Genomic DNA, 26,426 nt, shown 5'->3' with positions numbered 1-26,426 from the left:
TGTATACACATAACATATGTGTATACATATGTATATGTATATATACAATATATACATTGTATATATTGTATATATTGTGAAATGATCATCACAATAAATCTCATTAACATCCATCACCACACATAGTTACAAAAATTTTGTTCTTGTGATGGGGACTTTTAGGATCTACTCTTTTAGCAACTTTCAAAAATACAACACAATAATACTAATGCTGTACATTACATTCCCAGGACTTATTTATTTTAAAATTGGAATTTCATACATTTTGATCACATTCACCTATTTCACCCACCCCAACCCCCCATCTCAGGCAACCACCAAGCTGTTGTCTGTATCTATGAGTTCAGAGTTTTTGCTTTTGTTTTGCTTTGTTTTGAGATTCTGCATCTAATGAAGATCATATGGTATTTGTCTTTCTCTGACATATTTCACTTAGCATAATGCCATAGGTCTATCCTTGTCACAAATGGAAAGATTTCTTTTTTATGGCTGAATAGTATTCCACTGTGTATATTTATACCACTTTTTTCTTTAAATCCATTCATCTGTTGATGGACACTTAGGTTGTTTCCATGTCCTGGCTATTGTAAATAATGCTGCAGTCAACATGGGAGTGCATATATCTTTTCTAGTTAGTGTTTTCATTTCCCTTAGATAAATACCCAGAAGTAGAATTGCTGGATCATATGGTAGTTCTATTTTTAAATTTTTGAGGATATAGCCTGGAGAGGCTATGTTTTTAATTATCTCCTTGGTAATGTAAACATATCAGGGACTGCTATACATTTTGCTCATTTCTAGCTTGTCTAAGACTCTAGGAATCCTTGGCCAACAGATGAGGAGGATCTTTATTTTACCATAATATTTAAGAAGTTCCAGAAGGGTGAGGACCATGTGTGTAACTGAACTCAGTGGGCCTAATGAAGGATAATCATCTAACAAAAATGTGAGAATTTCCCGAGCAGTTGGGTTTCAGAGCACTGCAGCCATGAGCTCCTTTTCATACTGGCTTGGGCCTGGGAAGTGAGTGGGTGTGCTGGCTGCCGGGCTTGAAGCTGGATTTAATGATATCCTCCAACACTGCATCCTTTGCTGATATAGCTGTTTAACTCTTGCAGCTGTTTTGCTGTTGGTGTGTATTTTTTTTTTCTTTTTTTTTTTCTAAAGATTTTTTTATTTATTTATTCATGAGAGACAGAGGAGGAGAGAAAGAGAGGGAGAGAGAGAGAGAGAAGCAGAGGGAGAAGCAGGCTCCCCGCTGAGCAGGGAGCCCGATGCGGGACTCGATCCCAGGACCCTGGGATCATGACCTGAGCCGAAGGCAGATGCTTAACGACTGAGCCACCCAGGCGCCCTGGTGTGTATTTTCTTTGTGTTATAGTTGCAAATGATGAGAGAAGGAAGAATTCTTGGAGTCAAACATGGAGCCCCCATAAAAAAGAAATCTGCAGAACAAGGTAGGATGCTTAGGGAGCAAGAGAGCCAAAGTTCGGTGTTCTGCAGAGAGCCTGTCCTTCTGTGACCACTGTGTATCAATCAGCCCAGATTCCAGACACTCTGGCTGATGGAAAAGATTAGGGCTCCAGAACAGCCCCACCAGACAAAGCCCAAGCGGATAACTGGGATGGTTAACCATTAACTTGACCAGGTGGAAAGGAGTCAAGTCTATTCCTGATACACTAGTTTACAGGCTGCAGCCATGAGGCCATATGTCTTGTGCAACCAGCTGCAGCGCGGGGCCACTCCCATGCTTGTCACCTGGCCCTTTTCTTTCTTGGCAGGTGACTGTTTACTCTCCTTTCCATAACTCCAGAAGCTGGGCCAGAGCTCTTGGTGCAACTTACAAGTTATGCTGTGCAAGGGTTTTTAGCATCTTTACTTAGCCATGGATACTCTTCTCCCAACAAAATATCACACCAAAGTCCAGTATTTAAATACTTCCAGTTAACTCTGGAAGTATTAGGCATGAAGTAGAAAGTAGATGATCCAAAGCTGGTCATCTCTACCCCTCCCAAATCCATAACACACACACACACACACACACACACACACACACGCACACACTCCTTGAGGCACCTCTTAAGAATTCCTAGCGCTCTAAGTAAAGACAGTTTGATAGTCTTATCCTTTCTTTCATTTTAGAGATGACAAAACGGATCTAAATCTGCCCTGTCCAATATGGTAGCCACTAGTCACAGGTGGCCAGGAAGCATTTGAAATAGCTGGTCTGAACTGAAATGGGCTGTAAGTACAAAACACACACAAAATTCCAAAGACTTAGTATATATATATATATATATATATATATATATATATATATATATAGAATGTAAAATATCTCACTAGTACATTTTTATTGATGACAGGTTGAAATGATAATATCTTAGCCTAGTTTCAATAAAATATATCATTAAAATGAATTCCACCTATTTCACTTTACCTTTTTAAATGCAACCCCTAGAAAATTCAAAATTATACAGGTGGCTCACATTCATGGCTCGCATTATAATTCTATTGGACAACGCTAGTCTAGATTACTCTGCTAAATGCGTTGTTCAAGGCCACCCAATCAGTGGAGGCAGGTCAGCATTCGTGGCTCCTAACTTAGTGTTGCCTCCTTCCACCATCCTCACATCACTCATTTACATGGAGACATGACTGACAGCTAACAGCTTAAAGTGACATCCCTGGGCAATTTCATTGAATGTGATGGGTGAGGAGGAAAGGACTTGCAGGTGAAGGTGTGGGTAAAGATGGGGTAGTATTAGGCCCTTGGATGGCCTCCCCAATCACATATATTTGTTTGGCATCTAAAAGAGAAAATTAACCTAGGGAAGGAGAATTGACTTAGAAATAGAAAAACCCAAGTCTTAGACCCTTTGATGATTACCCTCTCTCTTTGAACACGTCTCCAACCTTCCTGGGTCTCCTGTTCCTTATTTTGAAGGTAAGAGAGTAAATTCACAAGTGCCCATACCCCTTTTTCACCTCTAAATTCTGTGATTTACCACTTGTACATTCACGATCTTCTTCCCTGCTAGCAAATACTTTTTCACGAGGTGTTCCTGCATCCACTTCTTTTCCTTGTTCAAATTTCACTCCCAAAAGCTTTGAAAAAGAGGTTGGGTTGGGTGGGGAAGATTACCTCAAAGACAACTCGGAGTCACTTCCTTTTGCCCTTGACCTTAGACGCGATAGAGGATTAGCTATTTTACCTGTGGCCCAGGAAAGAAGGAGGAAGAGGGCAAGGGATGGATGAAGGGGAGGGAGAGTGAAAGGAGAGAAGAAGAAGAAGGTGAAGAATAAAAAAGGAGATGAGTTTTAGAAATACGTACCTAGTGGGTTGACTAGTCTTCTATCTGGACTACTTGACCTAGAAACTCCTGGAAACCAGGGACTCTACCCTGTTTTTTGGAGAGGGGCTTGTCCTCTATAGTGCCTAAGCACACTGCTCCCCAATGGATGATGAAAAGGAAGCGATCCCTTCGTTTGGTTCACCGGGTTATTAACAGCCCCGCCTTTTATGGCTCGCACGTTCACAATAGGCATGTTAATGAAGGCAGGTGAAACACATAGGCACAGAAAGTTAGGAGAAGTCAAATTAAACAACACATTTATTAAAATTTTACTCTCCTTCAGAGGTCCTATGAAGAAGAAAACACCCAGACATTGTTTTAAGTCAGGGAGTTTCCAGCTTTGCAACTGAACTCCCTGGAGGAGGGCCAGGAGTGCCGTCAGTGTGTGGGAGGGGGTGGCATCTCAGGGCCGTGTTGGAAGTTCCGAGTTCATGAGGCATTTATGTTAGGATTTAGTGGTTACCTATGGGTTTAAGGTTTAATTTTTTTCTCTAAATTACACTTCAGCTCTGAATTGCAGCACATGTTAAGATGCTGTTCATGGTCCATTTTCTCCTTAAGGCAGCTCTAGATTTTGTCTCAGATGAGATGATGAGGACACAAAGCTTCCGTCAGACCCCACCCATGCCTGACAGCCCTGCGGGGAAGAGTAGCGTGAGGGGAAGTGGCTCTGAGGAACCGTCCTGAGACACTGGCTCACAGTGCTCTATTGTCTTCTTCTTCATGTGGGTGTTCTAGAAGGGACAAGGAACTGGTGCAACTTTGAAGGGCAGCTCAAACTGCAACTTGCCTGCCCACACCAGGGATGTTAAAAGTTGAGGTTAGCTTTGCCAGGAACCAAAGAACATCGAATTAAAATAGACTTTTACAAGAGAAAGGAAGAAAGAAAGAAGGCAAAACTAGAAGATTCCATTAAAATGTCAGATTTCTGGAAGGTTAGAGAAGATAAAACCGAAGCAATTAATACAATGGTGGTCGGGTTAGGGGTTGGGGAATGTAGTCGTGAATCCTTCAGGGGTGTTAGCCTGCTGATGCTGGTGTCCATACCTACCTCTCAGGACCGATAACACAGAACTAAACTCTACCAAAGCTAATAGCCAACTGTCTAGTCTTGTGTATGAGGCAGGATTCTTTCCTCAGGGGTCTACTGAGACCCTCTCAGTCAAAGCCTCAAATTAGTTTCCCTTGATATACTCAAGGCGTATGGATAAGCCACTCCTTTGGCAGTTTCTTAACTGAGCAGGGGCTTCTGGAGGCTTGGCTAGGCTCCAGGTAAATGGGGTTGTAAACTGGAGCTCAGGGAAAATGCCCTGTAGGTTGAGCATAGTTTATTCAGACAGTGCGGGTTAAAATGTCCTGGCCTAGAAAGCCCACGTAACTGTATTTCCTTAGCAGGGCCTTGGAATACTGGTATGCTTCTCCTCACCAGGGCTATGAGCCTGGGAATTTTTCTCAAAGAGCCCAGGAAGCTGGTCTCCACAGCTCCATTCATACTCAGGGGTTATAATGGGGAAAGGGAGACTTCTCTCTCTGCACGCCCTGGCTTATCTTCTGAGAACTACGTAGCAAAGGTCAGGCTTTGAGCTACACAGAAAAGCCAAGGTCCCCCCATTTAGGGATTTGCAGGGTCACCACGTGGCCGTCTGCTAGGGCTACCACAACAAACTACACAGGCGGGATGGCTTAAACAACAGGAAGGTACGGTCTCACAGTTCTGTAGGTCGAGGGTCCAAGATCGAGGTGTTGTCGGTGGTGGTTTCTCCTGAGGCCCCTATCCTTGGCCTACAGATGACTGTCTTTTCCCTGTGTCTCCCGTGCTCTTCCTCCTGCCTGTGTCCATGTCCCAGTCATCTCTTCTTGTAAGGAGACCAGTCGTATTGCACTGGGGCCCAACTTATGAACCTCCATTTAACTTAATTTTCTCTTTGAAGACCCTCTCACCAAGCACAGTCACGTTCTTTGATACTCAAGGCTAGGACTTCAACATACAAATTTTGCAGGGGGACACAATTCAGCCTATAATACCATGTCTCTGACTCTTGGGAAGGCTGAGAACCTCAAGGCAATTCCCCATTCATGGTGGCATGTCACATTTGGATAGCTCAACAACATCATTCCATCTCCATTTCTTACCCAAATGCCCCAAATTTACTGGCCTTCCCAAGCTCCTTAGGCCTGTCTTCTCAGTATCTAATTTCTCTGTGATGTTGGGGATGTTTTCTAGAGCGTTCCTCTTAAGGACCACAGCATTGTCAAGCTGGTGGCTGATATGCTTCCTCACCCACCCCTCCTCTCCTACAAGCCCTTCCCAGACTCAGCTCAAGACAGTTAAGGAGGGTTGTGTTCTTGCCTAAGGAGCCAGGCATACACACACCCCAATCCCCCAGAGGTGGCATTAAAAAAGATAGCCTTCTCCTCATCAGCTTGTGCTTCCTGTGGTGTTCATAAGCAGGCCTTCTCTGTGTGAAGCACATTCCAGAAATGGATTTTCAGAATTCGTTTTGCTTCTACCACTACTCAAAAGTAATTCCCTGGCAAGGCAGGCTAGGAAAGAAGACGGGATTACTGAGCCCAGAGATGATCTCGCCTAACTCCTCTGTTTCTTTCGAAGGGCAATTTAAAATCACTTTTCTGCCTGAACCAGATAAACCACTCGCTCCTTTCCTCTGGGCTTTGCAATTCAACTCTATTTTCTATGATCACAGTGCTGAGCTTATTAGACAAAAACCAGCCCTTGCGAATCCTCCCTCTCCCTAAGATGATGATTCTTGGGTGGTCCTTCTTGGGTGGGTCCCTGGGCACTGAAGCCCCATGCCATGTTTCCTCCTCTGTTCAGCGTGCTGGGGGAGAGTCTGCCTCACGCAGCTCAGCTCCAGCTCATCAAGAGATAACATCAGAAACACCGTGGAAGGGCCATGTTTTAACAAGGCAGAAAATACAAGCTATCCCAAACCTCAGGCCTACTGTGCAAAAAACAAACCCTGCAGCACACCCAGGCTTTGGGGGCCCTCTCCAGGAGAGGCTTTTCTCCTCGTAAAGATTGGTATCATGGGGTGAAGAAAGAGTCATGTCACTCCCAGCAGGATTTCCAGTCAGAAAGGCTTCACTTTCAATTACCCAAGAGCAGCTGTAGACGGCTGCTTATGTAACGGGCTCGGTGCCTCCTAGGGAGGAGGATGTGGAACCATTTGGTGTTTGCTGAATAATGAGTCATGGTCAGATTTAGGGAGTAGAAACAGTGAATTTCTCCCCTGCATTGCTTCATCCGGAACTTCTAGTAAAAAGTGATAAGCACTGAGTCAGTGCCAGGGGGGGGGGGGGGGGGAGAGGCTGCCCCGGGAAGGGAAAGCACCACAGAAAGCTCTGAAATAACAGGCCCCCGGAGGGTTCACGTGTCGAGCTGCTGAAGGGGACTTGAGGGGCATTTGAAGCTTCGCTGCTGGGCAATCCATGAGAAGACTCACTGTTTAGGCCCATGGCTGACCTGACAGGGGTTTTCCTATCTTGGGCAGTTATAGCGTTTTTCCAGGCCCCAGTCAGGATCCGGGAGTGTTGGGGTGAAGACAGGAGCTTCAGAATGAACAGAGCTTTCTCCAAACCTTACTTTAATTCTCAGAAATGAAATGAGTCTGAGATGTGCAGTGGAGGGGCAGGTGGGGAGAAGAGGGAGCGTATATTTATATCAACTGAGAAGTTAAAAGGTTCGGTTTCAGCCAGAAATAAATAATTAAGATATTCTATTTTTCATCACGTTCTGAGCTAACGAAACAGACAAAATCCCAAGAAAACAAAATTAAGCCCTGTGTGAAAATGGGCCAGAAATTATTTGTCCCTTTCCACAAGAAGATAAATTATTCATCCCTCTTCTAAGAAATCGTCAAAGTTTCCCGACTTTTCACATCAGCAAATAATTTCTTTTAACTTCCTTCCCTGTGATGCTTTTCAACATGCATGGCAAGAAACCACAGCCGCCATTGTCCCTCTTTAGCAAGTCACCACCCAAATAAATCTGTGTGTGAACTCAGGGGTCTCTTACGGAGCTGGTGGTTCTGCCCAACGTTGCAGTAAAGGGTACTGCAGGAATTTCAGGGCAGCTTGCTTGACGAGCAATGTAGGGCACATTTTCTTCAGTGTACTAGCTTCAGGAGGCCCAGAGCTCTGTTTATGAGAAGGAGAGGTCAAGGTCAGACTGCCTGGGTTTGAATCCCAGCTCAGCTACCTTCCACTGGCTCTGTGACTTTGACATGCAATTAGCTTCTCTTCTTTGTTCCTTCATCTGTAAAATGGAGGCACTGAGAATCTCTGCCTCACAGGGGGATGGCAAGGTCTGAGGGAAAACTCACAAAGCGCTCTGATGTTTTTTAAACCTTCGTTAGTGATAATGATAGTGATTTTATCAGCATCATTACCATTACCATCATTATTTAATGTTAGCATCATTTTCATCTCTAGTGATTTCTACCCAAAAACATGTTAGTGAGATAGAATAACAGGAGCAGTTCTAAAGGTCAAGCAGATACGACCTTTTTACAGCTAGTAGAAATTTCCTTTAGCATTTTCATCTGTAAAATGGGGGAAATATTAAAAATTTATAGTGAAGAGTCAATGGAATAAAGTATATAAAGTTGTTTGGCTTGGAAAGTACAATAAATGATAGCTATTTTGGTTATTATATTATCTAGCCCATAAAACGGAATCTCTCCTGCAATACATTTCAGATTTCTTTATCCCACGTAGCAAAACAAAGTTCCACCCCCCCCTCCCACCCGATCACGGGCACCCCTTTAGAGTATTTCTACATTTATTTATGACATAAACTTTCCACAGGGAGGTGAGTTCCCAGAATTCTAATTCAACACAAAGCTCACAAGGGTCCTCCTCTGGCATTTGGTTGAGAAAAGAAAGGCCTAAAAAATAAAGCAATTCTTTAGATTCTTTAAGAAGGGCTCTTTTGGCCTCAGTTATATTGATTGATTTTCTGGCTTGATTTACTTCATGGTATTTTGTTGAATTCGGCTGATGACAGGGAACAGACAACACTCCTCCTCTGAGACTGGCTCTGAGTGCTGGAAGCTGAGGAGGGCAGCCACACAACTGACATCCTCCTCCTCAACACACCATAGAGCCTCCACATTTAGGGGGCACTTACTATATGTGGTGGGTCCAGCGCTATACTCAAGATGGCCCTGTTGGCTTAATATCATTTTCTCTAGCCAAAGGATGGGAAAACAGTGTTCTTCAGAGGCTTGCACCCCGCCCATGATCCCACAGCTGTAAGTGGGACAGCTGGGGTTAGAATCTGGGGAAGTATTGGGTCGACCAGGCTCTGTTGCCATTACTGCTGAGGGTGGGCCTTGCTGGAACAGCCCCCACAGTTGTGGTGTATAAATCATCTGCCTTCCTGCCCCTGCTCAGTAGCCATCAGATGACCTGCTGTCCAGGAAAGCTCACAGGCAGTCTGTGTTTAAGCAGAGACTGCAGCCATTGCCGACAGGCTGGAAGAAGCCCTTGCCATCCTCCGGCTCTTGGTGTAACCGAGACAAACTTGACAGAGGCAGAGACAATTCAGTTCCACGGGAGAATGCAATCCTCCACGGCACTGCCAAATTATTCTGTGGAGTCAGCGGGGAGGGGAGGGGCGCTCCCTCCCACCCATCCTTTGGTGTAGCGGCCTCACACGGGAATGACCCCAGCCCCCCGTGCCTTCATGCAGCTATCAGAGCCCTTTGAGAAGGGCAGAGCTGATGGCTTGGCCAAGTTTCTTTTCTTGAAACAACCCTAATTTGTCCAGTTTTGTGGCTTTTTTATGTGGAACAACATTAGCTCATCCAAGCTTGTGGTTTATTTGAAAATGAAATTCCGGTAAATCTTTCGCACCATCTGGCAGTGCGGTGATTGGCCGCCAGTTAGGAACAAGCCACTGAGCACACAAGAAAACAAAGCAGAGAAAACCCACCCCAAACAGAGAGGCTCTCTGTAATCTCTGTGCCCAAGCAACCCCACAGGGCTCTCTGAGGACGGGGCTGCCCCCGTGAGCAGAGACGTAACCTGTCACTCTCAGGGTACTGGTTTCTCTCAATAGCTGAGACCCAGTGGAACTTCTTAGCTTAAGCTTTAGTAAGGGTCTTAAATTCTTTCTATAGAAACAGATTAAAAGGGGCCAGCTGAGGGCGCATACAGAAGATCTAGAAACCAACATGAGTGATCAGGAGAAAAGGGAACTTGAAACATTGGCGGTTGACTCTTTGGAGTGTGGAAAAATGACTAGGTCTGGGTCCCTGAGGGACATAAATGTTATTGTTACTTAGTGTCTGCCACACCCACCAGTCCTGCCCCAGCCTTCGCTACACGTACAGCCAACGTTTCCCCGGGGCTCACTGTGCGCCTTGTACCGCCTTGGGTACAGAGGACAGATGTCGCCCTGCCTTTAAAGATCTTATTTTCTGGTAAGATAGTTTAGAAAATATATCTCTTAAAATAATAATTTCAAGTACAGTAGGTGCTATGCACGGAGAAATTAGGGGCTTCAATATGGGGGTGGGCAGATCAGGACCATTTTTAGCGGGACTGCTCAGGAAAGGCTCTCTGAGGAGGAGACATTTAAGCTAAGACCTCACAATGAAGTGTTGCTGGTCATGCAAGGTGTAGAAAAGCCTAGGGCCTGAAGGAACTGAAGGACCAGCCTGATTAGACAGTCAGAGAGATGGAGGGAGGCATGAGACAGGGATGGAGAGGCAGGCAAAGGCCATGGCTATTAGGCTGAGAGAAGCCATTTCCCCGTTTTTACACAGTGAACAGGCAAGATCTCATTTACATGGACAGAAGAGCACTTTTGTCACTCTGGGGAGAATAGATTGTCAGAGGTCAAGGGTGGAAGTAGAAAAACCAGTTAGGATGTTACTTTAGTTGTCCAACAAGAGATGATGGTGGCCTGAGCCAAAGGGACAGCAGTAGAAGGGGAAAGAAGAAAGAGATTTGAGGTAGAACCAACAGAATTTGCTAGTAGATTCGATGTGGAGTAAAAGGGAGAGATCCTCCTTGGATCTCCTAGGATGGTGTTCCTAGGTCCTTCAGCTTGAGCAGCTGAGTGGCTAGTGACACCATTTACTAAGATGAGGAAGCTTGGAGATGGGAGCACAATGTCTTGGGGGGAAAATCAAGAAATCTGTTTTATGTTTTTTTTTTTAAAGATTTTATTTATTTATTGGACAGAGAGAGACAGCGAGAGCAGGAACACAAGCAGGGGGAGTGGGAGAGGGAGAAGCAGGCTTCCTGCTGAGCAGGGAGCCTGATGTGGGACTCGATCCCAGGACCCTGGGATCATGACCTGAGCCGAAGGCAGACGCTTAACGACTGAGCCACCCAGGCGCCCAAGAAATTTGTTTTAACCACGTTAAGTCTGAGATATCTGATTGATCTAAGCAAGAAAATCAAGTAGATATTCTAGAGCTCAGTGGAGAAAAAGTATAAATTAAGATGTCATTAGCATGAAGAAGCTGATATTTGAACCCAAGAGAATTGATGAGCTGCCCTAGCAGATGGAAAGTAGAAAAGTGTTCCAGAAAGGAATGTTTGGGAATTTCTCATGCTCTGGCCTGCAGGGCCCCTGTGCTGGAGTACACACAGAGGCTCTAAATCATACCAGGAGGGGACTCATACGTGTATGTGTGGAGACCCCAGCCCACTAGTACACAACCCCCAATCTCCACCAGCCACCTCCCCACATTGTCCACTAGTCAGGGTTGAACCTGGGGGAAAGACCCCCAGTTGGGTCCTCAAAATGGGCATTGAACTGTTTGGACAGGAATTCCAGGGCCCTAGGTAGGCATGTCCTCTTAGACATGCAGACCCTCATTCACCTGGGTCAGGTTTCGAGCAGGGACCTCTAAAGCATGGGATAAAGGGCCAGGGTTCCAGCCAAGGGTGGTAGTGTGCATTTATCAGGGTAATTAAGGCCATTTCTCTAGGCAGCTGATATGTAGGCCTGGGAAAAGAGCCTATATAACTTACCCTGCCAACCTCTGGACTACTCCTATAGTTTCTGTGACATAGACCTGCACCTTGCTCTTTATTGACCGTGCCATAATGGGAACGGCCACCTTTCTAAACTTGCCAAAACTGACACTGGTGATAAGGATGAGAAAGCAAAAATGATGGCTTAGGTGAAAGAGAAGCAATCTACCTGCAGAGGCTAACCTCAGCTAGCTTAGTCATGGGCCTGATGCACAGGGCCCAGTGGGCATTTAATGGGTTGGAACACTAAGTGTGGTTCACTTAAGTGCTAGTGGGAGGCCATCCCTCAGGCTATGTTCACAAAGGGATTTCCAGACCTTGAGTGAGGTACAGAGAGGTGAAAAGCACTATGGCTTCTGTGGGACTGTCCATTCTAGGCCCAGATGCAACCAGGTGCTGACTGGCTGAAAAATAGGATCCATGCAGTGCCCTTTGCCCCAAGGGCTGGGAGTTAGCAAGAGTCAGCTAAGGAACTTGAGGCTTAAGACTATCTCCCCTTCTTAGTGCATTACGAGGGTACTAGGCAAGACAACTCATTCTCATTTTGTAAAGCGGATCAACATTTTGGGAGAGGCAGGGGTACTGAGGATGAGATATACTTGCTCATTCACATACTAACACCTCCAATGTTGGGACTACTGACATCATGAGTTAATTTCCTGCCTCACGTAGAGAGCTAAGTTGTCTCACATGATTGGCTCAAGCCAAGGCAAGCTGTCAGCAAGGCCCATCAGCATTCCCTTTCCAAAGACTCAAGGGCTGGCAGTCCTCCCATCAATTCCAGGACTGGTGACCAGGCCTTATTCTCTGTCTGAGTAATGAAATCCTTAGCTGTCCTCATCTACTGAGCGAATTCACAAGGGGGAGATGTCATATATAACAGGGCTATAAAAATAACGTAACTAAATGTCCATTTCTTTTTGTCTTCATAATAACCCCCGTGGCCAAATATAGGTAGGACTGTGAAGAAAACATCCTGAGAGCCAGGAATGATATGTCTCCTTACAAACCCCAGTGGTGGCACATTCTGTGGCCTCGGGCAAGTCACCTAATCTGTCTGCTTTTTCTTTCCAAAAGGAAAAGGGGCTGGGAGAATTCATTAGTTTGGTGGTTGGTTCCATCCCTGCAATAATGACCTCTTTCTATTTACAAGACTTTGGCTCAGATCCTCATTTCACTTTTGATAGTCAAGTGGATTTGCAAGTTAATGGGAGCTCTCAACAGCAATCTGTAGAACATTCTAAAAGCCATGGTTTGCAGCATCCCGAGAAAATCTCAGGGACTCTTTAGAGTGTTTCTTAAAGCGGCTTTCAACAAAACTTAAGTCAAGACCGTTCCAAAGCAAGTTTTACGTCGGAATGAGATTATGCTATATTCCTTTTGCAAATTACGGCAACAGAAAATCTGTGTTTTTGAATTGTGGCCTTGAACTTTATATGTTCAATTACCTCAAAAGTTTGACTCCCACCTAGTGCACCGTTCTGCATGTGACACATTTAGATGCTTAACAGATTTTCTGGTGAGATAGATGGGTGAAGAGATGACAAAATCATAGTTAGTGAAAGAGACACCTGTCATTAGGTTTTATCCTAGCTCTGGAATTCTTAAGACTTAGGGTTTAGGATCCTCAGGCACTCTTCATGTTAACTTCCTCCTTCTTACCTCAACAGAGTTCAGGTTTCACTTGGATTGAAATGAAGCCAAAAGCAGACTCACTATGCTTCCTTGTAGCTGTGGAGGGCACTAAAAATATTACTTATGTAGGGTAAAACCCCTATGGTATGGGTATGACTTACAGAAAAAGAAACTAAGGCTTGGAGACATTGTGCATTTTAGTGTGATCTTATCCCTAGGTAGCCGCCTGTGATTCGAGAGGCATTGAACCCTTTGGTCCCAAACTTCAGTCTGCCATCTTGCTTCCAATTCTCTAGATGCTCACAGTTTCTCTGACACAGGAGGTTCAGGAAGTCAATGTCATGCATAATATCTTTGCAAGATCAGTTTATCAGATTAGCTTCTGAGCACAATCAGGCCCAAAGAGGAGACCAGTTAAACCTTAGTGGCCACCAGCCCAGAGAGCAGCCCGGACCAGCCACTTTACAATAGAAGCTAGGGGTACGATCCAGAGGATTCCATGTAGGTTCATAGATACCGTCTCCGCATTCCACCATGAGGTCACTGAAGCCATACCAATTCCCCATATACCCAGACACTATCTCTGGGAGAAACAGGGGGAGGAGACAGAACTCTGAAAGAATAAATAATTTATGTAAGAGAGACTACAAAATTATATAAGGAGACTATTTAAATAATAATACCAGACTAAGTTTATTGTCATGTCTAAAAGCCTTCAACTCAAAGTATCGACCCCAGATCAAAAGCTTCAGCTAGGAGCTCATTAGAAATACAAAACTCAGGACCCACCTCAGACCTAACGAATCAGAATCTTCATTTTAACCAGATCCTTAGGTGATTCATTCACATGCACATAAAAGTTGGAGTCATGCTACTCTGAAGTGCAGAACCCTTCCTTTTCCCTTCCCCATTGTCCAAAGAGGGTGACAAAAGAAGCCATAGTACAATATGAAACTGTATTTTTTAAAAAGATTTTATTTTTTATTTGAGGGAGAGACAGAAATAATGAAAGAGAAGAAGGAGAAGCAGGCTCCCAGCTGGGCAGGAGCCCGGACACAGGGCTCGTCGATCCCAGGACCCTGAGATCATGACCTGAGCAGAAAGCAGACATTTAACCAACTGAGCCACCCAGGTGCCCCTATGAAACTGTATTTTATCCATGAATTTCCATGTACAAAGATGTGTGACCTTGCCACGGCTGAATGAAAATAAGGAGCAAACTGAAGAGAATGGTGGAAGCTGCCAGCCTCCTTCTGAGTCAAAAGGAGCAGGTAAAATCATGTTGGCAATTGGATGTCTGTTCATGTCAATTTCTTCTGTTTTCAACTGATGTCTTCAGAGCTGGGTTGAGAATTCTGAGTCACACAAAAGGTCAGTGGGAAAGAGTGCCATGCCAGATTAGCTATGACTGTCATGGGTGTAGGATGGGTATGTACCAGCCTACCTTCCCCACGTGTGCCAGTTCTGAGGTAAGAGAAGTCCTGAGAAGGACACCACTGCCAAAGGGATTTTGATCGCATCTCTCAAACATTGCAATGGTGGAAATTCTGAGTGCTCTCTGATACTTGAAGGAAGTTTGTCTGTAGATCAAGTGGCCATATAGCAAGCCTACCTCAGCATAGGAGAGGCCATAAGCCTTATTCTCTCCTTACTTGGGGAACCACTCTTTTGGCTTCGTACTCATTAGGATGGGAGTGACCAAGAGAAAGGGTTTTGCTAAGCACCATATCAGAAGACCAAATTATCAGGACCATGCTCACCTTGTTTGTGAAAATGTTGCTTTAAGTGTTAGATTATATTATATACGATTTAGGGCCCCTATGAATTTTACTGGCAAAGATTTTTTTTTTTTTTTGCAAAGTCGGAAATACATTTCCTTGAAACCCAGAGCACTGGACTGGGACTTGAGAAGATGTAGGTTCCGACTCCGATGTTCCTATTTACTAGCTCTGTCTACAGAGAAGTCAGTAACTCTCCCTAGGCTTCAGTTTCATTGGTGACTGACATATACTAAGCAATCAATCAAATTTTTTTTAAAGAAATTAATCCTAGCCTCCACTATAAATTATGTTTAGTTTGAGTACATATTTTTAATAGAGCAACTTTCATCTGTGAAATATTCAGGGCATCTGGCAGATGCTAGAGGTGGTGGGGAGGGCAAACCTTTGCTGCTAAAATTATTTCTTTTCTGTCTTGAATGATTTCATGTTACAGAGCTTTCTGGATAAGAGAGACCAAGCCAGAAGACCCCTTGAAGTCCTTGATACCTTTCAGGTTATACCATTCTCTAAAAAAAAAAAAAAAAAAAAAAAAAAAAAATGTGGTCAGGTTGAAGACTATTCATCGACGCAAAGCACAACAGGAATTTGCCTCTTATCTTAGTTTAGCCTCTCCCTCCCAAACAGCTAAAACCAAAAGAGATAGCAGGCCTCTGCCGCCTTCCCAGCCAGATCAGGAGAGCAGAGGAGGCTTCTCGATGCCTGAAGTGCTGGTCCCAGGGTCCCCTGACAGACTGTACACTTCTTGATTCCGCTGGACCCATTCCAGTGTCACTCACAGGCAATGGCCCTTGCTGGGGGTCTTTAGCAGCGATGATGGTCCCATCCTGGACAGCCAGAGAGCACTAAGGTTAGCGGCCCAGGCCCACTCACTTCTGGTGGGCAGGCAGGAAAGGGGGAGAAGGCTGAGGTCCTCTGGCCGATTCCCAGCTGCCAGCTCTATTTGGAGGCTGAGGGCAGGGACAGCAGATGGGAGAGTGATGATCTCCTCCTGCTGCAGGTGAATCACAGGGCATCCAGGCACCTGGCCCACCTCCAACACCAGTGGGAGCAGATTTCACACAGATCCAAGAGCCTCTGCTGGCACAGGAGAACCTCATGAGGCTGGGAGGTAGCAGGGAAGTGGTGGCGGAACGGGGTTTTTCTCACAGCCCAGGCCATCCTGGTGCCAACCCTGCACACATCTTCTTGCTTCATTTGCCCTCAGAGGCTTTGGTTCGTTTCTCCCTTCTCCTACTGAGGGCAGGTGCATTTGCAGCCATGTTTGCCTTCAAACTGCTCCAGCTGCGTTCTACCTCACTTTCACAGGCATCCCACATCTCTGCCTCTTGGGGGTGAGTTCTGTATCTCCTCTCCCGATATCCTCACTGACAGGATCCCCATACTTTCTGGCAGTATGTAGCCATTTTCTCCCCACAGCAAAGCAGAATTCTGGCCAGGTTCTCTGGCACCTGATGGCCTATGCCATCGTGTGAGGCGTGGGCTCCCTGCCCTGTAGTGTGAGGATTCTCAGACTCCAGAGAAACGGAGTAACTCAGATATTTGGCTTTTTCCCATGAGACAGTCTCCAGTGGGGTTTGACCCATTTATTCATCTCCTTTCTCCTTGCCACAAAAGGCCTTGGTCAGAATATTTGGCCCTGGAAATCGGTCACGTGCCAACCAGGAATTGAGGTGCCCCTTTTCCTTGGGGAGCCCAATGTTTCCAGCATCACTGAGGCAGACAGGGATTCCAGCTTTTCATTGTCTGAGGGGTTTTCTCCCTTCTGGACACCTTGAAGGTATAATCATCACTCTGCCCTTCCCTCTCTTGTACCATCTTCTCCCAAGGAAGGAAACTGGGTGTTCTCTCCTCATGTGATTGCTAGTCACAGACATAACCCTGAGGTCAGTACTGGTTTGCCAAAGCTTATGTCCCTGCTGCCTGGTATCCTTCCCTAGCTGCCTGGTTGGGCATTACCACAGCGGGAGTCTGGACTCACTGCCCGGTGCCCAGCATGTGACCCACACATGCCCAGAAGCATGAAGAGCAGTGTTAACCTTTTAGGAGATTTTCCAGAGCAAATGAGACAGTCCACGGAGTGTTATTTATGTCTCTTCTTCTTTCTTCCTTTTGCAAGCAGCAGTTTGGAATGGACAGACAGAATAAAACAGAAGTCAAAGAACGGTCTATGCATCCTTTCCCAAGCTATAATTAAGATGGAAGCTCATTTGCCATCCCGAGGGCTGGTGTAATCAAGCATACGATAGCACAAGATTTGGGAACATTTTTATCAGTTTTGGAACTACAGCTCTTCTATGGCCACATTTCTCTTCATGTCTCAGATTTCAGAGCAAGGACTGACATTTCCTGCACAGACAGGCCATGCCTCGGCTCTCCCAATTTGGCTGACCACTGTTCACTGGAGCTGCATACAAGGGGTAGGAGTGGACACATTCCAGCACGCTGGGGTTTGGAACAGCACCTCTCATCCCCAGAGAAGGGATTCTCTGTGGGGGCTGAAATTGGCAGTGCTCAAGCTTGCCTTGCGGTCGGCACGTAGGCCATCAGAAATCATCTGGGTGTCAGCCTGCCAAGCTGAGGCTGTCCTGGGGTGCAAGGATTTATTGCTAACAGAAGAAAGAAAAGAAGTCGTTTTCTTAACTCTGCTTTGCGGGCCACTTTTATGCAAAGGGACGCCACTGTTGCTTCAATCAGTTCAATATCTAATTCATCATGCCTGTGTTCTTCCAGCCGTTTGGGCCTGTCGGCTACCAGGAACAGGTGCCAAATCAGAGTGTGGAATTTTCCCAGCAGGCCCTAGGGTGTGTTGCTGCCAAGGCAGCTGTGGTAGGGTTGAGGAATAATGAGCGAACCACAAATCCAGAAAAGGAAGAGGAGGCTGCCTTTTTGGTGGGGGCTGACTCAGGTACAGGCTGTCCCTTGAGGAAAGATGCGGGTTATGAAGACCCCTCCAGTGCCAAGGCTGGGCAAGGCCAGGGCAGGCAAGAATGGACCCCACAGAGCAGCTACCCAGAACTAGGTTAATCAGACCAGGTGAGGACAACTGAGAGTGGCTGCCTGCTAAGGCCACAGCAGGCTCTGCGCAGTAGGAATAGCAAAAAGCCTTTGGTTACTGGGGAAGTCCTGGAGACCTACGTTCAGTGAGCAAAAGCAGCACCAACTGAGCATCTGAAGTGCAGTCTGGAGCTAAGTGTGTGCCAGGGAGGAAATGGAGCTTTGTGCCACATGGGGCCTTCAGAATAGCAGGAACAAAGCCAGTGATATCCAAGGAGTTGAGGTCAAAAGTCCAAGCCAAATGAGTAGCAAAAGAGAAGCAAGTTCTTTGGAGTCAATCAGTAGTAAATACATATTGGCATCATTTAATAGTGTACGTTTCTCCTCATCCTCATGGCCAACAGGGCACACAGTACAGCTAGACAAACAGGAGACTTGTGATCAGAGTTGCTTGCCTACCTTTACCTGTCCTGGACTCCACAATCTTGGCTGAAATTCTAAGACCACATCCAAGGTCAGTGGGAATGAGTGCCATGGTGTGATGTCTGCCATGGGAACAGGAGGGGAAACAAGGTACGTTGGCCATGGCCATGGTTTTATTCTTCCTGAGGTTTTGCTTCATTTGAAGATGTCTTTAAGTTCACAAAGATAACAAAATGTTTTCTTGAGAGTGAGCCCATAGTATGACATGAAAGCCATAGTTTTGCATTTTACTCTACATTAATGTAAACAAAATTGTCTAAGGCAAATTAAGGACATTGGGGTGAGATTTACTATGAAAGTCCAGGACTTCATCACTGAACAAAGGAACACCCTCTCTCAGTGTACCTCCTTTTTCTTCTCTCATTGAATTTTGATTCATCCACTTCTATTGCTCCTCTCCCATGTACATATGTTTTTGATAGAATTAAGATTTTTCTGCTTTGAAGTCTGAATTGAAATTCTCACTAGACTGAAGCATGGATACCATGAAACTCCCTGCATTCCAACATTAAATATCCCCTGGAAGAAAAAACTTGAGATTTTCCTTTCTACTTTTTAAAGGGACATAGCTCTCTGAATGTCTAATATTTGTATGCAGTCTAAAACCTCAGTTTGGGATGATCATCTGGTAGGAAGAAGAATAAACAAACATTGAATAGTCAGGTGTCAAGCATTTTGCTGGTGCTCTCCTGTAGATATGTCATTAAATCCTCAGAACAACCCAGAAGGGAGTCTTCACTTCTGTCCTTATATATGAGTTTAGGAAAGTTCGGGGAGATTGAATGTTATGGACTCAACTGATTGAGTTGACATTTGAATCTAGATCTGATTCTGAACCCCATTGTGCTGTTGGATTCTATTCGCCTGGTGGTAGCTGTTTTGAACCACTTGTTTCTTCAAGCACTTTATGCTATAGCTTTGTGGCTTGAGACATTAACTGCGTTCAAAATTACATAAATAAACTGACTAATACAAAATAAACTGACTAATCAATTTGGAAAAGAGCTTGATGTTCTCATTTCCTAGTAGTTACTATTGTATAATACTGTATCTATAACTTAAATGTGGGAGATATTCCAACAAAATCTTTGACTCAGAGGCAGATTATTCTGCAAAGTTTATGGATGCAATAAAAAGCGAAAAAGTACAACATGAGATGACCTCATTGATCCCCCCATTTCCATTTGGAGATTTTTAAAGTTCCCAGATAGGCCATGGACATTATAATTCTTGCCTAGGAACTGGGTTCATTCTTCTCTGTCATCATTTTTCCCCACCACATGCTCATTCTCCTTCATGTAGGGGTATGCAGATCTCCTGAGTCTGGGATTTCAGCTCCATAAAGAACCATATTTTAAAGCATGAATAGTTCTGATATATCTGATGGAAAGATCTCTGAGGTGTATGGAAGTATGGGGACAAAGAAATTATTGGCCTACATCAGCATTGATTGTAAGGAGATGCTCAAAGCCCAGACCTGTTCACAGGAAACCTGGCTATGGCAAAGAGAAAACAGAGGCAGCATCTGAGTCTCAAAAAAGAAAATCAGAGGGTCTCAGGAAAGAGTCTCTGGAGAAAACAAACTCTCAAACAACAACAAAAAATTACTTGGGGGCACAGGTGCTGTTTTTGTCACTTAATTCTACTGAGAGTATAGATTTGAGATGAAAGAGAAAGAGCTAAGAGATCAATGCCTGCCTGCCCAGATAGTGATGATGAACTGGATTTGGATTTGGGGACTGTTGGCTTACGATGCTGGAATACTAGATTCTTGGCCATGGGTGGTTCACATTTCATATGCACAAAAGAAGTGTGTCTACCTAGAGGCTAGATTGACAGAACCAAAAGGCTTTAAAGTCAGTATAGCGGAGGAGGGAGAAAAATAGTCGACAAACTTAGGAAGACAGTTACCATGGAAGGTGGCAGGCAGAAACAGGTAAAGAAGAAACAGAGTGGGAAAGGGCATAGTGAGTCACAAGTGTGATGGTGAGTAGCCTTCAATATCAGTGCACAGACCATGGGGAATTCACAGTGGAGCTGGAGCTGATGATGCGGGTATCTGGTCCTCTGTCCCTGGGGCCCAAGGAAACTTCAGAACAAGAGTTCACCATAGCTGTGGAATAGAGCAAGAGGCCAGGAGACAAAGAGATGGGAACCGGTTGTGAATTTGATCCCACAGTGGTTTGTAGTGACTGGGTTCAATAAGTAGGCTGTGATCTTCTCTAGGTTGCCAAGGGTTGTTGAAACTGGCTAATGTATGTGCTTGGGAGGTGATGAGTGAAGGATGACTTGTTAGGCCTACAGCTGGGCCATAAATACAACATTGGGCTTGCTTTTTTACATATCAATAAAATTGGGTAGAGCAGGACTCAAGAATCAGGTAAAGTTTCCTACTGAGTCATTTACTTATTCAACAAATAATAAATTGAGTGCCTATTTTATTGGAGTGCTGAGGATAGAACACTGACTGAGAGAGACAAGAACCTTCCAGTGATGGAGTTTACTAACGAATGGGAGGGTGAGAGACAAAATATAAACAGGATAGCAACTAAATAAATAAGAGTATTTCATATAGTAGCATTTACTATGACAAAAAGGTAATAAGATTGAGGGACTGACGGTGGGGATGTAGTGAGGTGAGCAGTTAACTTTGGATGGGGAGGTAGTGAGAGTGGGCACTCTGAAAGCGTATCATGTGAATAAAGTCCTGAAAGATGGATCCACAATGTGAAGGAATGAGGATTGAATGATCCAGGCAGAGGGAATGACATCTGCAATGGCCCTGAGGAAGGACTCTCCCCCTCAAACAGAAAATAAGTCAAAGTAGCTGGAGGATAGTAAGTGGGGGAGGGGGGATTGGAAAAAAGCGAGGTGGGAAAAGTAAATAGGGCCTGATCATGTAGTTTTTTGAGAGTAATGATGAGGAATTTTGATTTCTTTTTGAGTGCAATAAAAAGCCAATGGGCCCCAGTAAGATTATCAGTGGACTTCTTTGCAGAAAGTTTTCAGGCCAGGGGTGCCTGGGTGGCTCAGTTGGTAAAGCATCTGCCTTCAGCTCAGGTTGTGATCTCTGGGTCCTGGGATTGAGCCCTGCATTGAGCTCTCTGCTCAGCAGGGAGTCTGCTTCTCTCTCCCTCTGCCCCTCCCCCCCTGCTCATTCTCTCCCTCTCTTTCAAATAAATAAATAAAATTTTTTAAAAAATGAAAGTTTTCAGGCCAGAAGAGAGTGGGATGATATATTCAAAACACTGAAAGAAAAAAATCCTGCCAACCAAGAATACTATACCTAGCAAGGCTGTCCTTAAAAAATGAAGGGAAGATAAAGACTTTTCCCAAACATACAAATGCTGAGGGAGCTCATCACCACTAGACCTGCCTTAGAAGAGATGCTAAAGAGTGTTCTTCAAGCTGAAAGGATGCTAATGCTAATTAACAGCACAAAAACATATGAATGCGTACAACTCACCAGGAAAGGTAAATATATAGTCAAAGTCAGATTCTCTAATATTGTAATGGTGATATGTAAATTACTTACAATTCTAGTTTAAAAGTTAAAAAACAAACATATTAAAAATAGCTATAGGGCGCCTGGGTGGCTCAGTTGGTTAAGCGACTGCCTTCAGCTCAGGTCATGATCCTGGAGTCCCTGGATCGAGTCCCGCATCGGGCTCCCTGCTCGACAGGGAGTCTGCTTCTCCCTTGACCCTCCCCCCTCTCATGTGCTCTCTCTCTCTCGTTCTCTCTCTCTCTCAAATAAATAAATAAAGTCTTTAAAAAAAATAGCTATAGCCATAATAATTTGTTAGTGGATACACAATATAAAAAAGATGTAAACTGTAACATCAGTAACCTAAGATATGAGGAAGGGGGAGAAGTAAAAGTGTAGACTTTCTGTATGCTATCAAAGTTAAGTTGTTAGCTTAAAATAAGATGTTATAAGATTTTTATCTAAACCTCATAGTAATCCAAAGGAAAAACCTGTAACACACACAGAAAAGATTATGCTAAGAGAATCAAAGCATACCACCACAAGAAATCATCAAATCAAAAAGGAAAACAGCAAGAGGGGAAGAAAGTAACAAAAGAACTACAAAATAGTCATAAAACAATAAAATGGTAATAGTAAGTCTGCAACTATAAATAATTACTTTAAATGTAAATGTATTAAATTCCATAATCAAAAGACATATAATGACTGAATGGATTTAAAAATAAAGATCTGGGGCGCCTGGGTGGTGCAGTATGTTAAGCAGCCGACTCTTGGTTTCAGCTTAGGTCATGATCTCAGGGTTGTGAGATCAAGCCCCATGTCTGGCTCTACGCTTAACAAAGAGTCTGTTTAAATTTCTCTCTCCCTCTCCCTCTGCCCCTCCCCACCCTGAAATAAATAAATAAATCCTTATTTATTTTTTTAAAGATTTTATTTATTTATTTGAGAGAGAGAGAGAGCATGCGCACAAGTGGGGGGAGGGGCAGAGGGCGAATCAGACTCCCTCTGAGTAGGGAACCCAGTGCAGGGCTAGTCCCAGGACCCTGGGATCATGACCTGAGCTGAAGGCAGATGCTTAACCGACTGAGCCATCTAGGTGCCCCAATAAATAAATCTTTAAAAAAAAACAAGAACCAATAATATGCTGCTTACACTTTAGCTTTAAGAGCACACAAAGGCTAAAAGAAGGGATGGAAAAAGATATTTCAAGCTAATGATAACCAAAAGAAAACAGGGGTAGTTATACTTACACACATCAAATTAGATTTTAAGAAAACAACTGAGACTTGTTTTGTGGCCTAACATATGATGTATCCTAGAAAATGTTCTATGTGTGCTTGAGAAGAATGTGGGTTCTGCTTCTATTGGATGGAATGTTCTGTATATATGTTAGGTATATTTGGTCTTTAGTGTTGTTCAAATCCACTGATTCCTTACTGATTATCTGTTTGGATGATCTATCCATTGTTGAGAATGAGGTATTAAAGTCCCCAACTATTGTACTGCTGTTTATTTCTCCTTTCAGTTCTATTAGTATTTGTTTTATATATTTAGGTGCTCCAATGTTGGATACATAAGTATTTACAATTGTTGTATCTTCTTGATGAATTAACCCTTTATCATGAGACAAATGAAGGTCATTGTATAACAGAGAATCAAGTCTCAATAAATTCAAGAAGATAATATGGATGGACATATGGGAGTTGAACACAAACTGTAAAAATCTTCATATCACATATTATCTACATATTAAATGGCATCAACCACAAACAAAGCACTAAAATATTAAGTAGAATGACTTAGCTAGTTGACTTCAGCAACCTCTGCCATCAGACACTTCAGTGCTGACACAATGAGAGTATGAATGGAATACAATGGTAGCGTGGTTGCAGGCTATTCATGGGCTCACCAAGCCTGATCTAGATACTCCCATTGCCTAATGTCCAGTCTGCCATCAATAGAAACCAATGCTAAGTCTCTGATACGATACCATCCCTCAAGGAGATCAACTAACTACTTGATGGCAAGTTGACTACATTGGACCCCTTCAACCTAGAAATGACAGTGGCACATATTGTGGGTATGAAGTTAGTCTTTCCTAGGGCTTCAGCCTGCACTGCTATCCAAAGGCTTATAGAGTGTTTGATCCATTGACTTGGGATCTTGTATAACAATACATTGAACCAAGGAACTCACTTTATAGCAGTAGATCTCAAAGTGTGGTCCCAGATCAGTATCACTGTTACTTGGGAACTTATTAGAGATGAGACTGAGGTAGGGCCCAGAAATCTGTGTTTTAACAAGCCCTCCAGATGATTCTAAAGTACATGAATGTTTGAGAACCACTTCTTGATAGCGAAAAAAAAAAAAAGTAAGAAAGAAAAAAAAAGATGTGGCATTGGGAATATGACCATAATATCTACTGGTCTTATCACATACTGTGCTACCAAGAAGCTGCTAGCCTGACAGAGTGACAAAATGGTCTTTTGAAAGTATAGTGTCTGCATGGAGATACTATCTTGTATAGAAGTCATCCTCTAGGGTATATGATATACTTCAGTCTTTCTCAATCAGAATTCCATGAGAGATTTAAACCACACCAAAAATTGACTATTTTTTCAATTTTCTCAAGGATAGTCCATAGCTAATACTATTTTAGACTCTTAGGAAGAAAGTTATCCCATGATATATAATGGATATACTAGGGCAGTAGGGATTAATTATCCTGGAGAATCCTAGTTAAGAATAGCTGCCATAAATCAATGACCATTATGATGTGTTGTGCCTCCAAAAGGAAGAATAAATGGGTCTAGGAAATAATAAAAATAAAAAAAATTATTATTTATTATTCTTTTCTGATTGACAAATCTTCATCCATTGGGTAAGGTCAGCAACTATTTATTTTCCAACCGATTATACTTTTCTCCAGTAGTCCTTAGGCTATTTTGCAGAGGAAGAAGGTAACTTGTTTTTTTTCCCCCCACAATTCCACAACATTTACCAGTAGTGGATTTGGTGATCTCATGAATGAGGAGAATTAGGTTCATTTAGAGCAGTTAAGGGAATCAGACCATTTTCTCTCAAAATTCCCATCAATTTCTTTCACCAAGACATTCTTTCTTATTAAACTAGAAGCTCCCCCGTCTCTTCTTCCATTAGTGATTGATAATTCTGTCAGCAAAATAAGACAAGAGTTTGTCAGATGCTCCACTTTTAGCTAAATGAGACTCCCTGCAGATGCCCTCCTGGCTGGAGTAGGCTTCTAAGCTGTGTGGAGATCTGGGTCAGGAAAGCATCCTCACCACCAGCCAAGGAGTGTTCTCCCTAAAACCACCTATATGCCTGTCTGGGCTTCTCATCCTCAGATTCATACATTTCTACACAGGGAGACAGCTTCTTGACACGCAGCTAAACTGCATTCCCTCCTACAGGGCCAGATCTTTTTCAATCTTTTTCAATCTATTGAACCTAGAAATTTTTCATTATTCATTATCCTCCCTCATGTCCCTACTTCCCTGCTTAGTCAGCTTAAATTGCATCATTAGGAAAACTCACACGCATCTCAAATATCTTGCTCTTTTTTTCCCCTCCAACATATTTACTTGGTTAACTGCTGGTTCTGATTACATCCTATATTGAGCCAGCTCCTTCCATCTTAACAATGCTGGAAAAAAATCACGGAACTATACTGAGTAGTCTCACTTTAAATTTATAACCACAAACTTCAAATGGGCGCACAGCATGGCTCAGCACTACCTCTTCATTTCTCTAGTTATTGGTTTGCCTCTCTCCTAGCTATAGTTTTCATATACCTTCTCACTCCTTGAATACTCAACTCCTTCTATTTCCTTCTGACCTTCTATGTGCCCATGCTCTTTCCGTTCCTTTGTGTTTGTTGTTGCTTTTGCCTTGAATGTTCTATTTCACCCCACCTTCTTAACTCCATGATTTGCTCCTTCCTTTCATCTATATTTTTGTTGAGGCCTTCCCTAAACACCTTAGCTAGGAGGCCACCCTCCAACGTATACAGCGACGTATATATATGACATATATATGTATATGTATATATGTGTGCATATATTTTATATGTATACACATGCATATATGGTAGACATATGCCATTGGTAGATTTAACTCACTGTACTGATATTTGGGGACCAGAGTTACAGGGAAGGGAAGCACATACATATGTGTATATGTATACACACACATATATTACTTTATTGTAAGAATACAGTTATAATACATATACCATACAAAAAATATGTTAACCAACGATTTATGTTCATCATTGAGGCATCTGGTCAACCGTAAGCTATTAGTAGTTAAGTTTTAGGGAAGTCAAAAGTTTGTGCATTTTTGACTATACAGGGTGTTGGTGCTCCTACCCCCTGCACTGTTCAAGGGTCAACTGTATATATGTCTACACTTGATCTTAGCCAAAAGGCCGAGAAGCGATGTATATATGTCTATATATACTACTCTTAGCCATATATATTTTCACTTTCATAATTTCCATATGCATATTTTTATTTTTTTCTGGATGTTCCATCACATAACCATCCATAATATCCACCCTATAGGATTTGGATACCTGTGTCCTAAGCCCCCCATCCTGCTGTTCCAAACTGTACAAGTTGCTCTCAATTTAGGTTTTGTAGTGATTATCCTAAC

General features: G+C 43.6%; 1 protein-coding gene and 1 pseudogene across 2 annotated transcripts in view; one reads left to right on the top strand and one right to left on the bottom strand.

Annotated features, from left to right (window-relative positions):
* Positions 1-26,426, top strand: part of SSPN (sarcospan) — a 250,290-nt gene that overhangs the window by 138,070 nt on the left and 85,794 nt on the right. Inside the window, exons 4-5 of one of the 2 annotated variants that reach the window (XR_012373966.1) lie at positions 13,995-14,275; positions 16,905-18,293. The gene's annotated coding sequence lies outside the window, so the exon portion shown is untranslated. Of the gene's footprint in view, positions 1-13,994; positions 14,276-16,904; positions 18,400-26,426 lie in introns of those variants that run through there. The other variant, XR_012373965.1, reaches the window with a different exon arrangement.
* On the bottom strand, positions 26,085-26,211 carry LOC112830251 (U2 spliceosomal RNA; annotated as a pseudogene).

The sequence above is a fragment of the Callorhinus ursinus genome, unplaced genomic scaffold, assembly GCF_003265705.2.
Source record: "Callorhinus ursinus isolate GAN/ISIS: 27379988/994484 unplaced genomic scaffold, GSC_fseal_2.0 scaffold27, whole genome shotgun sequence".
NCBI lineage: Eukaryota > Metazoa > Chordata > Mammalia > Carnivora > Otariidae > Callorhinus > Callorhinus ursinus.
The sequence above is the reverse complement of the archived record's forward strand: the minus strand, read 5'-3'. Positions and strand labels throughout refer to the sequence as shown.